General features: G+C 39.5%; 1 protein-coding gene across 1 annotated transcript in view; it reads left to right on the forward strand.

The window, feature by feature from the left end:
- The window catches only part of LOC126095181 (vascular endothelial growth factor receptor 1), a 549049-nt gene that overhangs the window by 201911 nt on the left and 333132 nt on the right, over positions 1 to 14006 (forward strand). The window lies entirely within an intron of this gene.

The following is a 14006-nucleotide window of genomic DNA, read 5'->3' on the forward strand; positions in this document are numbered from 1 at the left end:
CGTTCACCGGGCATTCGCCATACCCACTCCCTGCCATCAGATCACCACATTGTGTACTGTGATTCGTCACTCCACACGTTAATCTACACTGTTCAATCTTACAATGTATACGCTCCTTACACCCAGAGATGCATCGTTTGGCATTTACCAGTGTGATGTGTGGCTTATGAGCAGCCGCTCGACCATGAAATCCAAGTTTTCTCACCTCCTGCCTGACTGTCATAGTACTTGCAGTGGATCCTGATGCAATTTGGAATTCCTGTGTGATGGTCTGGATAGATGTCGGCCTATTACACATTATGACCCTCTTCAACAGTTGGCAGCCTCTGTCAGTCAACACATGAGGTCCACCTCTATGCTTTTGTGCTGTACATGTCCCTTCATGTTTCCACTTCACTGTCACATCATAAACAGTGAACCTGGAGATGTTTAGGAGTGTGGAAATCTTGTGTAGAGATGCATGACAAAGTGACACCCGATCATCTGACCCCGTTCGAAGTCTGTGAGTTTCGCAGAGTGCCCCATTCTGGTCTCTCACAATGTCTAATGACTACTGACATCACTGATATGGAGTACCTGGCAGTAGGTGGCAGTGAAATGCACCTAATATGAAAAATGTGTATTGTTGGTGATGTCCGGATACTTTTGATCACATAGTGTGTAAGAGAAGGTGCCAATATTCATATCTGGTTCCATAGGTATGTATCCGAACACCATGAGCATGTGTGCTCTTTACGCAGGTGAGAGCAACTGTCACATGTGTGAAGAGCACACATGCTCATGTTGTTTGGATATCTATGGAACCAGATATGAAAATTGATGTCTTCTCTTATACATTTATTAGTGGTACTTGGTGTCATTCATGCAACAGGCCTGAAGATGATATGATTGGAACATCAGAACTAGTTGCCTAATAAAACAATATCAAAATAACAGCTGTTGGTACACTATTATGATATTTCATCAACCAGCCACCATCCCATGCTCCTGAGCCTGAGATGGAGTTACATTTACTATATAGCAAATGGCTTTGTTGCATCACATTGGAGAGTGTAAACAAGTTGCTCACGAATTACATACTTGCTGTGAAAGTTTCATATCCATAAACCTCATTTGGCCAATCAGATCATCTAAGACAAGGTAAGCACTGGCAGCACACCAAACAATCTGCACAACTCAATCTGCAACTGCACGTCTTGTCATACAATACTATTTATCATCAAAATGGAGACCATGTTTATTACTGTTATTTAAGTACTGCAAATTGAATCCAGACATCAAGTGGTTTAACTATCAGTCTTTCACAGGCAAACTCTGCACCAGGTTTCTTATCAAATTCAAGAAAAAAATACAGAGCACAGTCATTTCCAATCTGGAAAGGATAACAAGCCATTGGCAATTCACAATTACAATTTATCAGCATTGCACGTACATAACAATTACTAGAAAATTTAACTATCATGGCCTATATAGCATTATTCTAACAGTACAGGTCGCCCATGAAAAACTGTTAAACTAAGCAACACATAACTTTCTTAACTGCCACCAAAACTCATAAATCAAAGCATGCAGAACATCATAACCAACCCAAACTTGAATAATATACCCATGCTGTGCCACTGACAATATTCGTTCATATGTCTGCAGGAAAATATTTATTTGCAAGGCAAGTTGTGACTCAGTACACAATAAGAGAGACAGTTATAAGAAATCCTCTGTTACTTAGGTCGTGGTGTGATAGCGTAGATGTAAGTAATACAATACAGCATAGTGACAGATACAGACAGATACAAACTGCTTGGTGACAGGTATAGAATTGCTGGCCAGAGCCAGTGCATGACAATATAAAGAGCATTTGCCTGCAGAGGTCAGTAGCTATTGGCTGTAAGTGATTGAGATGCTCTACCATGACGGGAAGACGGCAGGGCATGCGTGCGGAGGATGGTAGTGGTGGGAGCTACAGGCAGGTATTGTAGGGGAAATTCCAAGAGCTGGATGGGAAGTGCCTTTCTACACTGAAACCTATGCTCACATTTTTTATAAATATTAAGTATAAAGTATAAGTAAATATATTTGTATCTAAAAAGAATTCTGCCAAAAATGCAGTGATTTATTTTTGCTTGGCTTCTTAATCATTTGTAACTTTCAGAGAAGTGTCATGAATGGTAAATTTTTAGTAAAACCTACACAGTTCTCTGGTTGCCATGTTAAAATTTGGTTCTTTTGTCAGAACGCAGCAGAGTTTACACAGTCTCACCTCACTAATATGTTGCCCGTACGCAGCTGTGAGAGAATTCTGAAACAATGGTTTATTAAGTGAGGAACTGAGTAAAAATAAGGTCAGTGAGGTATGAAAAAGCACATCCTTAGTACAAAAAATGTGTAATGTTTTCAGTTATGTTTCAAAATCCATAGCATTTCTCGTTTCACCAGCTACTGATGGCCTTAAAAATTACATTCCTTAACTGAAAAAGTCTGTAGTTACTGGAATAACATGTAGATAATGAACTTTTGCATAATAATGATGTGCGCTGTCATTTGACAAAATCTCATTTAGAAATCTGAAACTGTTTACGAAATAAGAGGAATGTTGTGGATACTAATCTCTGGCTTTACCGCTGGCACAGCATGATTGCAAATGAGTGTGCTACATTAGATCAATTTTCTAAAGACTGGTGATAGATACCTCTACCCAACTGTAAAGAAAAATTCAATAAGTTAGCTAAATTTCATATGCAACAACATATTATGTAATATGTTCATGGAACAAGCTGAGTAGCACCGTGGTCTAGTGGTTATGATACTAAACTGTTGCTTGCAGGGTTGTGAGTTCAAAACTCCCCTGGACTGTACCATTTTAATTTCTATATTCAGTTCAAGTACACTCTAGAAGTATCCACAAATGTCAAGAATCAGTCTACTGGAATGTGCTGTAGCTGTATATATACTGTATGTGTTCTGGTCAGAGGCAGTTTACTCCATGCTCTTGTATGTGCAAGTGCTGAATAAACCTTCATTAAGTGAAGTTAGTGTTCATCATTCATCTAATTACACCTTCTTCTACGTGACATTATTCTGGTGGAGGCGCTGGGTATTGGAACTTGTGATAGCGCACATTATCGACGACACAGTGGTTCCCATTAGGCCACGACAGAGCCGCCGTTTACATGGCGAGAAACCCAAGTTTGAGCCATATTCAACAGATTGAAATCAATAGGAGACAGAAGAAGAAGAGGGCGTTACAATGACGGCAACTGTGTGCCACCACACGAAACATCCTTCTGGCTTCTCTGGTGACGATGGCCAAGATCCAAACAAGTGGCTGAGGGTATATGAGCGTATAGCCAAATTTAACAAATGGGATGACACTGTGTGTTTAGCTATCAATGTCTGTGATGGAGGAAGTAATTGATTTCACAAGTTTTCTTCATCAGATAGTGAGAGAGGAAGTTCAAAAGGCGCTTGGGTTGCACAGTGAGCAAAAAACAGAGATGCTTTGAGAGGTCATCATGGAGGAAGCGGAGCAGACATTGAACCCCATCTCTCGTCCTTCATTTCCCTTTAAAATAGTGAAAAAGTCAAGACCCAGACTGGGTTACATTCCTACAACGCCGCATGAGGAACCTGTTTAGGCACCAAGGAAGACTGATGTCTGGAGGACCCAGGATAACAAGCCAGTATGTTTCCACTGTGGACAACCAGGACATGTGGTGTGCTATTGTCGAGAAAGGTGGCGGATATTTGATGACACCCACACCAGAAGACCGCAGACCAATCTTAGCTGACGCCAACTTCGGGACGACAAAGATGAACAAGAAGATGTGGGTGCAGGACGAAGTAGGTCACCATCACCACAAGCTAGCCACTGGAAAGGACACTCCCCAACACACTGATCAAGGTCTCCATCACTGTTTAGAAGCTCCAGCCGATCACCTACCATCACAATCCGGAAAACTAAAGGGTGCGACCTTCCTTGGAGGTGAGGCCACCAAAGAGAAAAATCCTCCACCATCAATCACTATAAAAATGAAAGGAAACTATGTCAATATCCTCATGGATGGCCGACCAGCCCAAGCTCTTGTGAACTCTGGAGCATCATATTCAGTCATTTTGGAGAAGTACCATTGCCAGCTGCAGAAAACCATATTCGTCAACAACAAAACATCTCTGCTGAAGGTGGCCAATGGGAAATATGTAAAACCTACAGGAAGATGTACCATTCATGTGGGTATAAGTGGCCATACACAGCCCTTAGAATTCATCGTCTTACAAGAGTGTAATCATGACGTCAATCTCGGATGGGACTTTTTGAGAGCTTCTCGGGAAATTATAGATCGTATTCACTCGAAGATTATGCGAGATGAGATGACATACTGTGGAGAGGAAGATGCACATCCAAGTGTGTGGAGAGTACGTGTGCTGGATGAAGTGATCATTCCTGCAGTCAGCGCTAGAAAGGTAACTTGTCACGTGTCATACCATGCATCAACCCATGATCTAGTAGTGGAATGTAAGAGAAGCATACCACTGAAGAATAACTTGGTCATCCCAGCCTCTGTCATCTCGTTTAAGAACAGATTTGGTGTATTGTGGATAGTTAACTGTTGCCAAGAACCGCAGATCCTTCCAAGATGCAGCCATTAATTGAAGAACAGCTGAGTGTCATAGAAACCTTCCATGCCGAGTCTGTGGGCAAAATTAGCACTACCACTATGAGACAAGATCTTCTAGCTCAACTATCACCATATCTCACTAAGGAACAACAGAAGAAGCTACTTGCCATTCTTCAAGAGTCCTCTGAATGCTTCAATCTGCAGGTGAAGAGCAAATTAGACAAATTGATGGTGAAGCATCAGATTAGCACTGGAGACCATCAACCAATTAGCCAGAGAGCATACCATGTGTCAGCAACAGAACATCGAATAATTTGTGATGAGGTAGAGAAAATGATGAAGAGTGACATCATTCAGCCTTTGCAGAGTCCTTGGTCATCACCAGTGGTCCTCGTTAGGAAGAAGGATGGCAGTTGGCACTTTTGCATTGATTACAGGAAGCATAATAAGATAACTAAAAAGGACGTTTACCCTCTTCCACCAACTGACGATACAGTAGATTGTCTGAGGGGGGCTAAGTTTTTCTCAACCATGGACATGTACTTGGGATACTGGCAAATCAAAGTAGATGAGGCTAGTCGTGAAAAAACTGCATTCATCACCCCTGAGGGCCTGTATGAGTTTAAGGTAATGCTGTTTGGTTTTTGTAATGCACCAGCAACTTTTGAATGGATGATGGATGATCTTCTAAAGCACCTGAAGTGGCTGATGTGTCTTTGTTATTTAGATGACATTATAGTGTTCTCAGAGACATTTGATGAACATATAAAAAGACTGAGGGCCGTTCTTAAGTGTCTCCAATAAGGCGGACTGAAACTTAATCCAAGAAAGTGTCTCTTTGGAGTAAAAGAAATCAAAATACTTAGACACCTTGTGTCAAACAAAGGTGTGTGGCCAGACCCAGAAAAGGTGAGATCTATAACGGAATTTCCTATTCCTAAAAGTTTAGGGATGTGAGAAGCTTCCTCAGATTATGTTCTTATTACTGCCGTTTAATCAAAGACTTTGTATCAAAGCCAGGCCACTCCAAAGTTGTTAAAAGCTGATGCTAAATTTATCTGGGGTGGTGCTCAACAAGATTCTGTTGATGTGCTGCAAAAAGCTTTGACGACTGACCCTGTACTTGGTCTGTATGATGAGAGAGCACCTACAGAACTACACACAGATCCCAGCGGGTATGGGATCAGTGCTGTTCTGGTGCAACTTGCGGATGGAAAAGAGAAGGTTATAGCCTATGCTTGTAGGATACTTACAAAAGCCAAGAGAAACTACTCAACTACAGAAAGAGAATGTCTTGCTGTGATTTGGCCCATGTGCAGATTTCAACAGTATCTCTATGGGAGGCCATTCACAGTTGTTACAGCCCATCATTCGCTTTGTTGGTTGACAGGTCTTAATGATCCAACAGAACAACTTGCCAGGTGGGCACTATGTATTCAAGGGTATGACATTACCATAGTATACAAAAGTGGAAGAAAACATCAAGATGCAGACTGTCTCTCAAGAAACCCTGAGCAAGACCATCAAGACTTTGACAAAGATAGTGACTGTCTCGCTGCACTCCAAGATCTCTCTGCTGAGTAGAAGGAGGACGCCAAGATATCTCAAATTATGAAGTGCCTTAAATTGGCCAGAAGATGTGAAAGGACAATTTAAGGTAGTTAATGGAGTACTTAGCAAGAAAAACTTTGATCTGTTTGGGAAGAGGTGGCTACCAGTGATTCTTAAACACATGCGCTTAGATGTTCTACAGAAATTCCTTGACACATCCGAGGCCGGACATTTAGGATTTATTAAGACATATAATAGAATCCGCAAGAGATTTTTCTGGTTAGGTTTATTTTGGAGTGTCTTTCACTATGTGCCGCACTGTTGAGAGTGCCAGAGGAGAAAGGCAGTTCCTCAGAAACCACCTGGCCTAATCATACCAATTCCACCAGCCAAAACACCTTTACAGCATGTTGGGATTCACCTCCTCGGATGTTTTCCAACATGTGCTAGTGTCAATGGTTGGATTATTGTTTGCACTGATTGTCTGACATGCTATGGCATTTCAAAAGCCATGAAAACATCCAAAGCATCTGAGGTAGCCAAATTAATTGTGGAAGACATTGTATTAAAACACGGTGCCCAAAGGTCATTAATTATGGACCAAAGGAAAGTTTTTCCATCAAATCTTGTGACAGAGATAAACCGTCGGTGCAGCATTACTCATCACATGACAACTGTCCACCTTCTGCAAACTACTAGGCTTACTGAACGCCTTAATAAGACCTTGGCCGACATGCTATCAATGTTCATCAGTGTTGAGCAGAGCAACTGGGATGAGGTGCTACCGTCAAACAAGACACTGCAGGATTTACACCATTTTTCCTGGTGCATATCACTAGTCTGTTCCCATTTGTGAAAGGCAACAACAGAGCTTGCATTTACATCTTTTGTCTTGACCATACATATCACCATTAGGCAAACTGCAGCCATCTACATCCACCATTATTATGACAAAATGACGATTTCGAAAGGAATGGTTGTATGCTTAAACAGTGCAAAGGAAATTTTCAACACAATTGCAGTCTGGCTTTTGTATCTCTTCAGAGCTATTACTCACCAAAAAAATGTTCAAAAAAGCACACTTATTGTAAAATATTACCACTCCCTTTTCAATTAAAATGTAATAGTCATACACCAAATAAAAGTAAACATTTCCACACGTCCGGATGTAACCAAAATACAAGTCAAAGTCAGGGGTCAATTACTAGCGTTCAAATGGCTCTGAGCACTATGGGACTTAACATCTGAGGTCATCAGTCCCCTAGAACTAAGAACTACTTAAACCTAACTAACCTAAAGATATCACACACATCCATGCCCGAGGCAAGATTCGAACCTGCGACCGTAGCGGTCGCGCGGTCCAGACTGTAGCGCCTAGAACCACTCGGCCATCCTGGCCGGCCCAATTACTAGGGAATGATAGTAGTTGGAGCTGTACAGCATCTGTGCGATAAAGGTATGAACGAGCACCTGTGATTCTGTCACTTGGTTTGAACACCTCATAGTACATGACGCCATGAGGTTGTCTAAGAGAGCTATGAAGAGTTGCTGTTGCCATAGATGTGTTTGAGAAGCACATGAAAAAACTGTTACTGAGCTTGCACACACGAAAGCTCTAAGTTGAACATATGAAAGGTCTTCTCATCACCACCTGTGTTCTCTCTCAGAACATAATTACAGACACAGTTATAAGAAATCCACAGTTTATTAGGTCATCGTGTGACAGTGTAAATGTAAGTACTACAATACAGCATATGACAGCTACAGGACAGGAACAAAGTATACTTGGTAGCAGGTACAGAACTTCAAGCCGGAGCTGGTGCATGGGAATATAAAGAGCATTTGCCCACCTGGGGCTATTAGGTACATGCAGCTGAAGTGCCAAACCATGACTGGTAATCTCTAGTGGAGGCCTAGAGCAGCCAAACGATGCGCTACTTAAACTGTGTGACAAACACTGCTGTAGTGATGGTGTAGTTGTATTAATGTACAGGTTACTACAGAAAAGATTCGTGAGTTCAACCACTTATAGTAAGATTTCATATCCTGATACAAATGCTGTCATTTTATTCTTCCTGAACTGGGAAAGCAAAGCAAGTATGATCCTGGGTGTTGTATATGTAAGATTTCAAATTGACCAATACACAGAAATTCACACTTCTGTATTTTCTCAGCTGTCAGTGGAGACTTGTTATGGTTGCTGACTATATAATTTTGAATAAGAGTAACTTTTCTGCTAAAATATTTTTTCTTTGATATGTATAATTATTTTATTACTGCTTCTTTTTCGTTATTCTTGTGAGATTTCCTATCACATTCAAGCTTTGGAATGGGCTTGCATCATTCGTTGATTTCCTTATTGTCTAACAGCAACTCCTATGTCATTTAGTTTGTTGTTGTGTTTGTCAGGATGATTACCTGATGTAACACCTGATGTGTGTTTTTTGTAATGGCTGTTCTTTTTGCTCACATGATGGAGTAGAATGACAGTTGGTGACACAATCAAGTCTGCAATCACAGCAATTTATAATGCCAGGTATCTCCCTCAAAAAAATCACTAACTGGTTAGAACATGATGCAGTCTGGTGTTCCATAGGTCATTGATGTGACTTGACTCATATACTTTATTGCTTATGGTCATTATTAAATTAGCAACACTACAGCATCGAAGATGCTAAGATGCATGGGCCTGGGATTGGTTCCAACCATTTGCACTCATACCTGCAAACAGAATCAGCAACAGAACTCAGGTGAAGCTAATATATCTATCTCTAAAATGTGGTCTAACAGTCACAAAACAAATTTTCCTACAGAAAAGTCTATCAATTAACCTTTCTCTGCTAGTAAATTGACACCTAATATACAATCAGCCAAGAGTCTGGCAACAATAAGGAAGTTGTGACACACTACCTGTTCCTTAAGTTTTAATTCCAGATGGACCTGTAGCCTTACTGCCCTACTTCTTGTACTTCAACATCTAATATAATTCACATGCTAACTCACAACGTTGGACCTTCTTCCATTCAGATATTCTTCTGAACAAGGCAGTTGAGATTAATGTCATCTCAGCTCCAAAATCAATGTAAATAATCTGTCATGACCATGCCATTATTGTAGCGTAGCATGTGAACATCTAAATCATTGCCTCTCACATTCCTTTCAACCAATACATTGGGGCTAACTTCTCTGGCCACAATTAGTTTTACTATGGACCAGAATCAGACAGTTCATCTGAATCATGATTCTGATCACATACTCTTTTTTGATATCCACAATGGTAACATTTATTTCTTCAGTTCTTCCACCACCCGTTAATTGATTGTCATGAATTTTGCTCATTGCCATTCGAGTTACCTTGCCACTCAGAACATGGGTTTTCATGCATTGGTAGTACCTGTTAGTTGCACAAATTTCATTTGGGTGCTGATCATTCTGCTCACTCATACATCTGTTATTATTGTCGTGTGATGGACGAGCATTATTTTTGGCAGTTTGTCTATCCTCTTCAAATAAACTGGTTGTATCAGTCACTCATCCATGTCATCATCAGGAACAATGACATTTCTCTCTGATGTGAAATGAGAGGCTACCTTTGATATCTTTAACAGTCAGCGGGACCATTTCCTCATCCCAGTATTTAGTTTCACTTAGGTATCTCTCAAAGCAAGCACACAGACTGCCCTGCTTACTGTTGCAGGCAGCAGCATTAAGCTCTTCTTTGTGTAATCTTTCTTAGTGGCCTTTGGACCAGTACTTGGCCAAACACGCTTGTTCAAAGTCACTGTCAGTTAAACACTTCTCTGATGCTTCTGTGACTCACGGAGTGGAAACCGCTTGGTTATATCCTGGTTTGTATTTCGTTTTTTAAAAATATCATTCTGACTGTTTGGAATGACACAATGAAATGACTTAATAAACACCACGAAGCAGACTTACTGTCTTCATAGCTCAAAAATTGTGAGTTGCCACTATAAGAGCAGGTTTTACTCCATAATACAGTGAAGTGCCAAATAAAATGGTATAGGCATGTGTATTCCAATACTGTTGATAACTGGAAACATGTTGCCTGGTCAGATGAGTCTCATTTCAAATTGTATTGAGCTGGTGGACTTGTGCAGGTATGGAGACAATGTCATGAATACATGGACCCTGCATGTCAGCAGGGGACTGTTCGAGCTGATGGAGCCTCTGTAATGGTGTGGGCCATGTCCACTTTGAGTTATATGGACCCCAGATACATCTAGATACAACTCTGACGGGTGACATGTACGTAAACATCCTATCTGATCACCTGCATCCATTCATGTCCATTGTGCTTTCCGACGGACGTGGGCAATTCTAGCAGGACAATGCGACACCCCATGTCTCCAGAATTGCTATAGAGTGGCTCCGAGGTCACTCTTCTGAGTTTAAACATTTCTGCTGGCCACCAAACTCCCCAGTCAGGACATTATTGAGCATATCTGGGAGGCCTTGCAATGCACTGTTCATAAGAGAACTCCACCCCCTCATACTCTTACAGATTTATGGACAGCCCTGCAGGATTCATGGTTTTAATTCCCACCATGTCTACTTCAGATATTAGTTGAGTCCATGCCATGTTGTGTTACAGCACTTCTGCATGCTCGCAGGGGCCCTACACAATATTAAGCAGATGTACCAGTTTCTTTGGCTCTTTAGTGTATAAGCAGTAAAACACAGTATTGTTAAAACATGGTATTGCCTTCATAGCATGCTGTACATTAGGTGATCCGACAATGCTCTGCATTTTGGTGGCACCTTGGCACCTATATTACTATTAATATTTTTGTTATAGTTGCTAGTCCCATTATACTCAAACTCCAATAAGGAAATAACTTTGTGACTGATGTTTCAATGAGTCAATAGTGGAAGCCAACCAACAACTAATCATAGTTCTTTCTCCAAATACACATCATGTGTATCACAAGATTTTTAATGTATTCTAATCTCCTGCAGATAAAATATCTAGTACATAAAATATTTATCACCAAATTGGTTCTTTGAGTAGCCTAATTTGCAAGAATCTGCCCATCATAGTGATCATAAGGAAAAAGAAAGACCTAGATGCCAACAGCTCTTCTACATCCAAGGAGAGATGAATGTACTTATATTCAAAAGAGAACAAAAACTGTGTCATCATCATCATCTGCAAAACATAAAAACACAGGTAAGAAACCAAAACCGCATAACATTGCCAAAGAGCTTATTTTATCAGCACATAAAGAAATTGTTGCTACTCTTTTGGGATTAGAAGGCATTGAATAGATTTCAAAATTACATATGTCAAATGATAGCTACTCTTTTGGGACTAGAAGTCATTGAATAGATTTCAAAATTACATTTGTCAAATGATACAGTTCATCAGCACATTATAGGCATGTCAGTTGCTATTCAAAGTAAAGTTATAGAAAACTTAACAAACATGCAGTTTGCTCTCCAGTCAGATGAAACCACTGACATATCCAGAAAAGCTCAGTTATTATCTTCTATCAGATTTGTTTGCACATCAGAAATTATTGAGTAATACCATCCTCATTTTGTCAAGAACTAGAAACAACCATTGGTGCTGATATGTTTGTTGCTGTTGTAAGTGTCTTTCAAGATAATGGACCCAGTCAGATGGCATTGCTGTAAATATTGATGGTGCTGCTGTAATAACAGGAAATGTAAAGGGGTTTCTAACTTTAGTGCAGAATTAAAACCCATCAGTGACCACTCACTGCTTTTTACATAGAGAGGCCTTAATGGTGAAGACCATAGATGGAAATCATTTTGAGTGATGTCATTCAAAAGGTTGGTTCCATATCAACTTTGTAAAAACTCATCATATAAAAACACAAGTGTTTGAGAAACTCTATAAATAAATGGGTGCAGATTACAAAGTATTGCTATTCCACAGCAAAATCAGTTACCTTTCCAAAGAAAAAAAATAGAATTCTAGAACTTAAACACACACACATATGCACACAGGCATACAAAGGGACAATTCTGCTAGTGAAAATATCAAAAGGTTCTTGACTAGTATACTTTGAATTTTTATGCAATACTTTAATAAATGTTTGAATGGGCATAAGCTACATATTCTTTTAATATACATAATATATTACAAAATATTCTCCAGACTGGTTAAAATTAAATAGCTTTAACTGACCAATGGTGTTCTTTGAATCTCATTTTTTTTATAGCAGTTTCGCTAAATACAGGACTAAGATTTGAAATCATGGAAAGTAGAAATCATAATGTCAGCATTACCTTATGGTAAACAAAGACTCAAATTGTTTACATCTAAATAAATTTGAGAATCTTCTGCTGTTACTAGTTATTCAAATGGGATTATCTTTGAGTGAGAATACTGTAATCATGATCCAGACAGGTCAAACAGGACAAATATCTCTCATGTGTTTTTAAGACAGTTCAACAATGTCAGCAAATTCATTGGAGGATGATAATAGTGCAATAAAATTTGAAACGAGCAAGTCACTTACTATATTAGAATACAAGAAACAACATCATAGTTAAATCAGTATACCATAGCAATCTGAATAAGTAATGTTAAGGTGGAAATAAGGATATTAAAAAGACATGATACTTTTTTCAAAGGAAACTGAATAAGGTGATAATACTTACCTGAAATGGAAATCCATATTATGTCATTTACTTTCGACAAGAGACCTTAAGTTTACTAACCGTAACAGTTTAACACAAGTTAAAGGTTATAAAATGACTGTAATTGGTTAAGTAAGTTGTTTTACATGACTTCTTCAACTTAGTACAGGGATCTGTGGTGTGACACGTTGTTCATTCAGAACATGTTGCACTTTTTCTTCTCACACTGACAAAAGATGTGCATGTAAAAAAGTTGTTGACATAGTTTTTAAGTAGAGAATTTCACACTGTGTGTGTTGTTGTTTGATGCACATGTAGATGTGGTGAGAGACACATAAGCACAGAACATCACCAACAGACAATGGTGATCGAGTGTCTCCACCTGCAGTGGTGGGGTTGCTAATACCTTGGCATCATGGCTTTGCAGTTTCTTGAAAGGCAATTAGCAAGAGATGCTGACAACAATAAAAATGCCTGGGAACCATTGGAGAAAGCTTACAAAAAAGTCATTCTGTTCTGAGATTCTGTATGGAAACTATTGCATGTAACAGTTTATGGAGTTACGAATTGAAGAGAGATCTGTCCACCCATAGTTGTAAATGCTCTTATATATGGGATGCAAAATACAGGAGAGTTATTGAAATGTGTTTACATCATATGTAGCTTGTATAGTTTGGAGTTCTCTTACAGCCCTCACTCCTCAGCAGAAGTTACACGGCAAGATTTTGTGGCTACAACAAGAAACTTTCAGAAAGGGGGGGGGGGGGGGGGGGGGAACATATAACGGAAATGCTGACCTTTGTTGAAAACACACACACACACACACACACACACATTCTTTGGCCGAAAGCTTACTTTCCAACAGTCCTCTCGTTGTGCCTGTCTGTGACTCAGCAATTCCACTAAATGGTGAGTAGCAACCCTTTTCATAAAATTTATATTAATGTTTATTTTTCATGTCATTGCTTAGAGAATCATAAGTTCCTTTTATGTTCGTATGTTTCCATTTATGAGTCTTAGCTTGCAAGATTTGTATCTCATAGTCATCCCATAATAACAAAATACATTATGTGTTTGCTGTTTTTTTATGTTACTGCTTAATAGTAATAAGTTTCTCTTATTGCATGCCATATGTTTATGTTCATATATTCCTGTTCAAGAGTCTTGCGTGATAAATTTGTAAAATTATATCTCATAGTCATTCAAACAAAATAA

The sequence above is a fragment of the Schistocerca cancellata genome, chromosome 8, assembly GCF_023864275.1.
Source record: "Schistocerca cancellata isolate TAMUIC-IGC-003103 chromosome 8, iqSchCanc2.1, whole genome shotgun sequence".
NCBI lineage: Eukaryota > Metazoa > Arthropoda > Insecta > Orthoptera > Acrididae > Schistocerca > Schistocerca cancellata.